Source organism: Pseudophryne corroboree, unplaced genomic scaffold (assembly GCF_028390025.1).
Source record: "Pseudophryne corroboree isolate aPseCor3 unplaced genomic scaffold, aPseCor3.hap2 scaffold_1879, whole genome shotgun sequence".
Classification (NCBI taxonomy): domain Eukaryota; kingdom Metazoa; phylum Chordata; class Amphibia; order Anura; family Myobatrachidae; genus Pseudophryne; species Pseudophryne corroboree.
Genome location: NW_026968517.1, coordinates 6770 through 16944, shown reverse-complemented (window position 1 = coordinate 16944; position 10175 = coordinate 6770). Strand labels below are relative to the sequence as shown.

General features: G+C 48.9%; 1 non-coding gene across 1 annotated transcript; it reads left to right on the top strand.

Moving 5' to 3' along the window:
• Positions 1-4110: 4110 nt before the first annotated feature.
• Positions 4111-4276, top strand: LOC135003567 (U1 spliceosomal RNA). The gene has a single exon (XR_010204572.1). It is a non-coding gene; the product is annotated as a U1 spliceosomal RNA (small nuclear RNA).
• The last annotated feature ends 5899 nt before the right edge of the window (positions 4277-10175 follow it).

Here is a 10175-nt window from a genome sequence, read left to right as displayed (position 1 = left end):
CTCCGCAGGAGACATGGGCACTTTAAGAAAGACTTTAGTTCTGGGTGTGCACTGGCTCCTCCCTCTGTGCCCCTCCTCCATACCTCAGTTTGATACTGTGCCCAGTGGAGACTGGGTGCTTTTCAGGAGCTCTCCTGAGCTTTCTGACAAAGTATTTTGTTAGGTTTTTAATTTTCAGGGAGCACTGCTGGCAACAGACTCCCTGCATCGAGGGACTGAGGGGAGAGAAGCAGCCCTACTCTCCGAGTTGCAAGGTCCTGCTTCTTAAGCTACTGGACACCATTAGCTCCAAAGGGATTAGCTCCAAAGGGATTGGTACGCAGGATCTCACCCTCGCCGTCCGTCCCAGAGCCGCGCCGCCGTCCCCCTCGCAGAGCCGGAAGATAGAAGCCGGGTGAGTATGAGAAGAAAAGAAGACTTCCGAGGCGGCAGAGGACTTCATGATCTTCATTGAGGTAACGCACAGCACTGCAGCTGTGCGCCATTGCTCCCATACACCTCACATACTCCGGTCACTGTAAGGGTGCAGGGCGCAGGGGGGGCGCCCTGGGCTGCAATATAAACCTCTTTTTGGCAGAAATATAACATATATACAGCTGGGCACTGTATATATGTATGAGCCCCCGCCAATTGTACAGTTTAAGCGGGACAGAAGCCCGCCGCCGAGGGGGCGGGGCTTCTCCCTCAGCACTCACCAGCGCCATTTTTTCTCCACAGCACCGCTGAGAGGAAGCTCCCCGGACTCTCCCCTGCTTATACCACGGTAGACAAGAGGGTTGAAAAGAGAGGGGGGGGGCACATAATTTGGCGCAAATTACATACAGCAGCGCTACTGTGCAAACATTAAGTTACTGTGCTATTCCTGGGTTATATAGCGCTGGGGTATGTGCTGGCATACTCTCTCTCTGTCTCTCCAAAGGGCAGAGCCGGCCATAGGCAAACTAGGCAATTGCCTAGGGCATTTGATATGCCTAGGGGCATCAGCAACTTCTGCTGATTAACATATGCGGCATGCCTATATTCTATGTGTAGCATTTCATATGCAGATACAGCCACAGTCTCACACAGTATATAGGCGTGCTGCATATCATTTTAATCAGCAGAAGCTGCGTGTGCATCCTAACAACATAGCAATGCAAATAAGATGCATTTTAATAAAAAAAAGGTGCCCCAACGTTAGCATTGAGGCAAGATTTATGAGGACACATCTGTATCCAAGCAGAGGCAGAGGTCACAGTGTTAGTGGCAGTGTGAGTGCTGTGTGCATGTGAGTGGGTTGATTGTGCAGTAGTGTTCGGAATATGAGTAAGGAGCATTATGTGTGTCATGTAAAAATGCATTAATAATGTGCAACATATGTGTAAGGGGCACTATGTGTGTCATTATGTGTATAAGGGCATTAATAATGTGCGGCATATGTGTAAGGGACATTGGTGGTCATTCCGAGTTGTTCGCTCGGTAATTTTCTTCGCATCGCAGCGATTTTCCGCTAATTGCGCATGCGCAAGGGTGGTCATTCCGAGTTGTTCGCTCTGTAATTTTCTTCGCATCGCAGCGATTTTCTGCTAATTGCGCATGCGCAATGTTCGCTCTGCGACTGCGCAAAGTAAATTTGCTATGCAGTTAGGTATTTTACTCACGGCATTACGAGGTTTTTTCTTTGTTCTGCTGATCGTAGTGTGATTGACGGGAAGTGGGTGTTTCTGGGCGGAAACTGGCCGTTTTATGGGTGTGTGTGAAAAAACGCTGCCGTTTCTGGGTAAAACGTGGGAGTGTCTGAAGAAATGGGGGAGTGTCTGGGCGAACGCTGGGTGTGTTTGTGACGTCAAACCAGGAACGAAACTGACTGAACTGATCGCAGTTGTCGAGTAAGTCTGGAGCTACTCAGAAACTGCTGAGAAGTGTCTATTCGCAATTCTGCTAATCTTTCGTTCGCAATTTTGATAAGCTAAGATTCACTCCCAGTAGGCGGCGGCTTAGCGTGTGCAATGCTGCTAAAAGCAGCTTGCGAGCTAACAACTCGGAATGAGGGCCATTATGTGTAAAAGGGCATTAATAAAGGTTGTCATAATGTGTAAGACGCATTATGTTTATAAGGACATTAATGATGTGTCTCATATGTGTAAGGGGCATTACTGTGTGGAATTATGTGTATAAATGCATTACTAATGTGTGGCATTATGTGTATAAGGTGCTCTAATATGTAGCGTTGCGTATAGAAAGGGCATTTACTGTGTCGTCTAATGTGAATAAAGAGCAATAGGGTGTGGTGTAATGTAAATAAGGAGCAATTCAGTGTGATGTAATGTGAATAAGGAGCACTACTGTGAGAAGTAACGTTTATAAGGTAAAGTGATACTACTGTGGGATGTAATGTGAATTATGGACACTATCGCGTGATCAAATGTGAATAAAATTGCAGTACTGTGTGGCGGAATTTTAATTGGGGGTACTATTGTGTGGACATGCCCATTGCCAGCAAAAACACACCCCTTTTTGGACTGTGCGCCAAATGTGCGAACTGTTCCTGTTTAAAATATAGGGGGTACAAACACCAAAATAAGTACTGTTATGGGTGAGGGTTGATGGTGCTGGGAAAGAGGTGCAAGGTCAGAGGCGGAACCAGCGGTGGTGCTAGGGGGCACCAGGCAAAATCTTGCCTAGGACATCATATTGGTTAGGGCCTGCTCTGCCAAAGGGCCTTGTGGGGGAAATGTCTTCAGTAAAAGCATTCCCTGTGTGTGTGGTGTGTCGGTACGCGTGTGTCGACATGTCTGAGGAAGAAGGCTATATTAGAGAGGAGCGGGAGCAAATGAATGTGGTGTCTCCGCCGACACCTGATTGGATGGATATGTGGAATGTTTTAAATGCTAGTGTAAACTCATTGCACAAAAGATTAGACAAGGCTGAAGCTTTGGGACAGTCAGGGTCTCAACCTATGCCTGATCCTATGTCGCAGGGACTGTCAGGGTCTCATAAGTGCCCACTATCCAGATTGTTGACACAGATACCGACACGGATTCTGACTCCAGTGTCGATTACGATGATGCAAAGTTACAGCCAAAATTGGCAAAATACATTTGATATATGATTATGGCAATAAAAGATGTTTTGCACATCACAGAGGAGCCCCCCTATCCCTGACAAGAGGGTACATATGTACAAGGGAAAGAAGCCTGAGGTAACCTTTTCCCCTCACACGAGCTGAACGAGTTATGTGAAAAAGCTTGGGAATCTCCTGCAGATTTCCAAAAGGATTCTTATGGCGTATCCTTTCCCATCAACGGATAGGTAACGATGGGAATCCTCCCCTTGGGTGGACAAAGCATTAACACGCTTATCCAAGAAGTTAGCCCTCCCATCCCAGGATACGGCTACCCTCAAAGAGTCTGCTGACCGCAAACAGGAGATTACCCTGAAGTCCATTTATACACATTCAGGTACCTTACTCAGACCGGCAATTGCGTCGGCCTGGGTGTGTATGTGTAGTGCTGTAGCGGCATGGACGGATACCCTAGATAAGGATACTATTTTATTGCCCCTGAGGCATATAAGAGATGCTGTCCTATATATGTGTGTATGCAAACTACAGGTGGTGCTGCATGGCTCACACCCTTTTACTTGTCTTGTAGAGCAACTCTGGAGCTGTTACTGGGTCCAGCTGCTGCAAGAAATCAGCTTGAATGCTTCAGGGGCTGGGGCATGGCCAACATGAGCCCCACACTGATGGGGGTGTATAAAGCGATCTAGGGGTCATCCAAGCGCAACCCCACAAAGGCCGCCATGCCCTGCGTGACCATTTTCTCTTTTCATATGCAGACGAGGGTTGCAGCCAACTATACCCATTGCTTGGATGACATCACCATATGCGAATCCATCTGCTGCAGGCCTTCCCCCAGGAATGCTTGCACTAGTTGTTGCATTTGGTTTGTTGTTTGGGGGGTGCTTCAGTATTAGGCAGCCTTCTGCCCTCACACATTCGTCTGAAAATGTGTTCTCCCTGCAGTTGTTGTCCCCAGATGAGAGTTCCCTTGTGCTGCCTCAGTTGAATCTCCTTTACTTGACGGAGGTGTGCCTGAGCAGCGGCCCTCCCCAGCCCTATCTCAAATCATACTTATTTTGCTTAGGTGATACCATGGTCATGAAGATTGTTTTCCCAGGGTGAGGTTCATTCATTGCATTCTGGGTATGCTGACCTCTGTGATTTCCCCAAATGTGGGAATCTCGACTGCATAATTTGTGGTAGGGGGGGGGACTGCATTTGTGCTTTCCCCTGGTTGGGTCTGGTATAATTTAGATCTCATTGTCTCAGGTCTCTCTCCAGCCTAGTTTGCTGTCTGTTTCCACTTCTCTTTTCTTGAGCCCCTCCCTTCTATGCCCTTGCGCACTATCCTGACTTCTCCCGTCTGCTTACTTTGTGCCTTCCAGCGCACAATGCGAACTACAGGTGGTGTTGCAGGGCCCACACCCTTTTATTTGCCTTACAGAGCAGCTCTGGAGCTGTTACAGTGCCCAGCTGCTGCAAGAAATCAGCTTGAATGCTTCATGGGCTGGGGCATGGCCAACATGAGCCCCACACCAAAGGAGGGTGGGGGGTGTTCAATGCGAACTAGGGGTCATCCAAGCGCCCCTTTTCTCTTTTCATATGCAGATGAGGGTTCCAGCCAACTTTGGCCCACTGCTTGGATGACATCACCGTATGCAAATCCGTCTGCTGCGGACCTTTCCCCAGGAATGCTTGTACTAGTTGTTGCATATGGTTTGATGTTTGAGGGTGCTTCAGTATTAGGCAGCCTTCCGCCCTCTCATTTTCATCTGAAAAGATGTGGTCTCCCTGCAGTTGTTGTCCCCAGACAAGAGTTCCCTTGTTCTTCCTCAGTTGAATCTCCTTAACTTGACGGGGGTGTGCTCGAGCAGCCGCTCTCCACAGCCCTATCCCAACACATGCTTTTCTTGCGTATGAGATCTCTTGATCATGAAGATAGTTCTCACAGGGTGAGGTTCATCCATTACATTTTAAAGTAGGAAGGTACAAATTACATATTCAAATTACATATATGTGCTGGATTCAAATGTTTTCCCCCCTTCCTTTCTCAATTGTGCCCATCAGCAGCTATTCTAATGTTGCTGCCAATGGGTGTGACACATTCATTTCTTCTGTGGGGTACACTGGACTCCACAAGGATTCACATTGGGGTGTAGAGTAGGATCTTGATCTGAGGCACCAACAGGCTCAAAGCTTTTGACTGTTCCCAAGATGCTCAGCGCCCCCTGCTCTATAACCTCGCTTCCATGAACAGGGAGCTCAGTTTGTAGTTGGTGCCTTCAGTAGCAGGCCACTTAACAGGGGGCTGCCTCAGGCAGCCTATTCTTAGCTATTAATTTTGACAAGAAAAGAAGAACTTTTTTTTATAAGAATCTACAAGGGCTGCAGCAGGCTAGGTCTAATAGACATCTTTACTGCAGCTCCATCACTCCCAGCGGCGCAGTATACTCCCGTGCCCTGGTTGCTGGGTCACTGCAGCGGAGGCTCCGGTTTCTTCCTAAGGTCAGTCACACACACACCACCCTCCGGGATCACGAGGCCGCTGATGAAAGGGAGGTAAGGGACTTCTGTGCCCACACTATACCATGATCCAGCGTGGCTGTAGGGGGTGGGCCATGTGCGCACTGGCGTGGACACTGATTACTGGGCAGCCGCTCCACTAGCCACCAGGGACAGTTAAGGAGCACAGCTCTGGGGGGGTTTTCTCTTATATTAACCCCATTTTGTACTACCCGCAGTGCATTGTGATAGGTAATAGAGCCTGATTCAGGTTGGATTGCAATCGCAATAAGCAATCCAACTGCAAAAATTGCTAAGAGCATACGCATGCGCCTGCATTTTCTGCGGCACCCCGCAGATAATGCGATCGCTTCTGACTGTCAATCGGTGCTGGGGGGGGGGGGGGTCAGCAACAATCCATTTCCAAGTCGGAGATGGAGCGGTGCATGGGCAGGGCTACAAAATGGGGTCGGCAACGGAGAAACAGGAGGCGTGGTCAGAGCTGCTGCATGACATCACATGCAGCAGCTGCGATCACAAAAATGGTGGCGGCTTCCTGCGCACACATACAGTCTGCACCAACAGGAGGCTAACCCATTTTTTATGATCACGCTGAACTACACTGAGACTGCAATTTCAGCGTGGTCAAGAAGGGAGGCGGCATGCTGGGTGGCCCCAGCATGCGAACCAAAGGATTGCAAATTCTGTTACTTAGCAGAATTTGCAATCCTTACTGAATTAGGCCCATTGATTACAAAATGTATTTGTAAATATTTGAAGTTTTTCTTCAGGGACTAACACAAAAGATGCTTGGGGCTACTAACACATGGGTAAGCCACGTAAAGCTTCCCATGGGTCAGTGGCATCACAACGGGGTTGCGGCCCACACCCGAGTGTCACCCGCCAAGGGGGGTGACACCAAAGTGCCGGCTCCTCTTCAGTGACAGAATATGGGTATTTCACTGTAACATTACGTGCAACACCCAGTTTCTGTCACTGTGCAGGAGCCAGCACCACTCACACACTAGTCCCCGGGTGCAGCACTCAACCCCCGGGATACCCGGAGCAACAAAATGGAGATTCAGGAAAACAGGCCACACCCCTACCTATGAGACCATGCCTCCTTTTTACAATTGCGCTGCTTATCTGCGCGCACTGCATTACAATCTCCCTCGCTGCCTCTCTGGGTGTCACCAATGATAGTGACACCTTTGCCATGCTTGTAGCAGCTGGTCCTAAGATCTACACCTCCAGCCCTGAGTGTTTGCCCTTGTGACTTGTTGATCATCATAGCGAAGCAGATTCTTACAGAAAACTGCAGGGGCTTAGATTGAAAAGAAAAACATTGACGAACCCATCATTTCAGCAACAGGGTCTGCCACACGGCTGACTGAAATGACTGGTTGGTTTGGGCCCCCACCAAAAAAGAAGCAATCAATCTCTCCTTGCACAAACTGGCTCTACAGAGGCAAGATGTCCACCTCATCATCCTCCGATTCCTCACCCCTTTCACTGTGTACATCGCCCCCCTCACATATTATTAATTCGTCCCCACTGGAATCCACCATCTCAGATCCCTGTGTACTTTCTGGAGGCAATTGCTGGTAAATGTCTCCACGGAGGAATTGATTATAATTCATTTTGATGATCATCATCTTCTCCACATTTTCTGGAAGTAACCTCGTACGCCGATTGCTGACAAGGTGAGCGGCTGCACTAAACACTCTTTTGGAGTACACACTGGAGGGAGGGCAACTTAGGTAGAATAAAGCCAGTTTGTGCAAGGGCCTCCAAATTGCCTCTTTTTCCTGCCAGTATACATACGGACTGTCTGACGTGCCTACCTGGATGCGGTCACTCATATAATCCTCCACCATTCTTTCAAAGGTGACAGAATCATATGTAGTGACAGTAGACGACATGTCAGTAATCGTTGCCAGGTCCTTCAGTCCGGACCAGATGTCAGCACTCACTCCAAACTGTCCTGCATCACCGCCAGCGGGTGGGCTCGGAATTCTTAGCCTTTTCCTTGCACCCCCAGTTGCGGGAGAATGTGAAGGAGGAGCTGTTGACGGGTCACGTTCCGCTTGACTTGACAATTTTCTCACCAGCAGGTCTTTGAACCTCTGCAGACTTGTGTCTGCCGGAAAGAGAGATACAATGTAGGTTTTAAATCTAGGATCGAGCACGGTGGCCAAAATGTATTGCTCTGATTTCAACAGATTGAATCCTGGTTAAGCGAATTAAGGGCTCCATCCACAAGTCCCACATGCCTAGCGGAATCGCTCTGTTTTAGCTCCTCCTTCAATGTCTCCAGCTTCTTCTGCAAAAGCCTGATGAGGGGAATGACCTGACTCAGGCTGGCAGTGTCTGAACTGACTTCACGTGTGGCAAGTTCAAAGGGTTACAGAACCTTACACAACGTTGAAATCATTCTCCACTGCGCTTGAGTCAGGTGCATTCCCCCTCCTTTGTCTATATCGTGGGTAGATGTATAGGCTTGAATGGCCTTTTGCTGCTCCTCCATCCTCTGAAGCATATAGAGGGTTGAATTCCACCTCGTTACCACCTTTTGCTTCAGAGGATGGCAGGGCAGGTGCATGAATGTTTGGTGGTGCTCCAGTCTTCGGCACGCGGTGGCTGAATGCAGAAAGTGGCCCGCAATTCTTCGGGCCACCGACAGCATCTCTTGCACGCCCCTGTCGTTTTTTTTAAATAATTCTGCACCACCAAATTAAATGTATGTGCAAAACATGGGACGTGCTGGAATTTGCCCAGATGTAATGCACGCACAATATTGGTGGCATTGTCCGATGTCACAAATCCCCAGGAGAGTCCAATTGGGGTAAGCCATTCTGCGATGATGTTCCTCAGTTTCCGTAAGAGGTTGTCAGCTGTGTGCCTCTTATGGAAAGCGGTGATACAAAGCGTAGTCTGCCTAGGAACGAGTTGGCATTTGCGAGATGCTGCTACTGGTGCCGCCGCTGCTGTTCTTGCTGCGGGAGGCAATACATCTACCCAGTGGGCTGTCACAGTCATATAGTCCTGAGTCTGCCCTGCTCCACTTAACCACGGACATGTGGACATTGGGAACAACTGCATTTTTTAGGACACTGGTGACTCTTTTTCTGAGGTCTGTGTACATTTTCGGTATCGCCTGCCTAGAGAAATGGAACCTAGATGGCATTTGGTACAGGGGACACAGTACCTCAATCAAGTCTCTAGTTGCCTCTGAATTAACGATGGATACCGGAACCACGTTTCTCACCACCCAGGCAGACAAGACCTGAGTTATCCGCTTTGCAGCAGGATGACTGCTGTGATATTTCATCTTCCTCGCAAAGGACTGTTGGACAGTCAATTGCCTACTGGAAGTAGTACAAGTGGTCTTCCGACTTCCCCTCTGGGATGACGATCGACTCCCAGCAGCAACAACAGCAGCGCCAGCAGCAGTAGGCGTTACACTCAAGGATGAATCGGAGGAATCCCAGGCAGGAGAGGACTCGTCAGACTTGCCAGTGACATGGCCAGCAGGACTATTGGCTTTCCTGTCTAAGGAGGAAATTGACACTGAGGGAGTTGGTGGTGTGGTTTGCAGGAGCTTGGTTACAAGAGGAAGGGATTTAGTGGTCAGTGGACTGCTTCCGCTGTCATCCAAAGTTTTTGAACTTGTCACGGACTTATGATTAATGCGCTGCAGGTGACGTATAAGGGAGGATGTTCTGAGGTGGTTAACGTCCTTACCCCTACTTATTACAGCTTGACAAAGGCAACACACGGCTTGACACCTGTTGTCCGCATTTGTGTACAGGATGCATACCTTCATGTCCCCATTTATCCATCTCATCAGGCGTACCTCAGATTTGCGGTACAGGACTGTCATTGCCAATTTCAGACGTTGCTGTTTGGTCTCTCCACGGCCCAGAGAATTTTCACCAAGGTAATGGCGGAAATGATGGTTCTCCTGCGTAAGCAAGGTGTCACAATTATCCCGTACTTGAGCGATCTCATAAAAGCGAGATCAAGAGAGCAGTTGCTGAACAGCGTATCACTTTCACTGAAAGTGTTACAGCAACACGGCTGGATTTTCAATATCCCAAAGTCGCAGTTGGTTTCTACGACTCGTCTGTCTTTCTTGGGCATGATTCTGGACACAGACCAGAAGAGAGTTTATCTCCCGATAGGAAAGGCCCAGGAACTCATGACTCTTGTCAGGAACCTATTGAAACCAAAACTTGTGTCAGTGCATCACTGCACTCGAGTCCTGGGAAAGATGGTGGCATCATACGAAGCCATTCCATTCGGCAGGTTCCATGCGAGGACTTTCCAATGGGACCTACTGGACAAGTGGTCTGGGTCACATTTGCAGATGCATTGGTTGATCACCCTGTCCCCCAGGGTCAGGGTATCACTCCTGTGGTGGCTGCAGAGTGCTCACCTTCTCGAGTGACGCAGATTCGGCATTCAGGACTGGATCCTGGTGACCACAGAGGCAAGCCTCCAAGGTTGGGGAGCAGTCACACAGGGAAGAAATATCCAAGGTCTTTGGTCAAGTCAAGAGACTTGTCTTCACATCAACATCCTGAAACTAGGGGCCATATACAATGCCCTACGTCAAGCGGAGACCTTA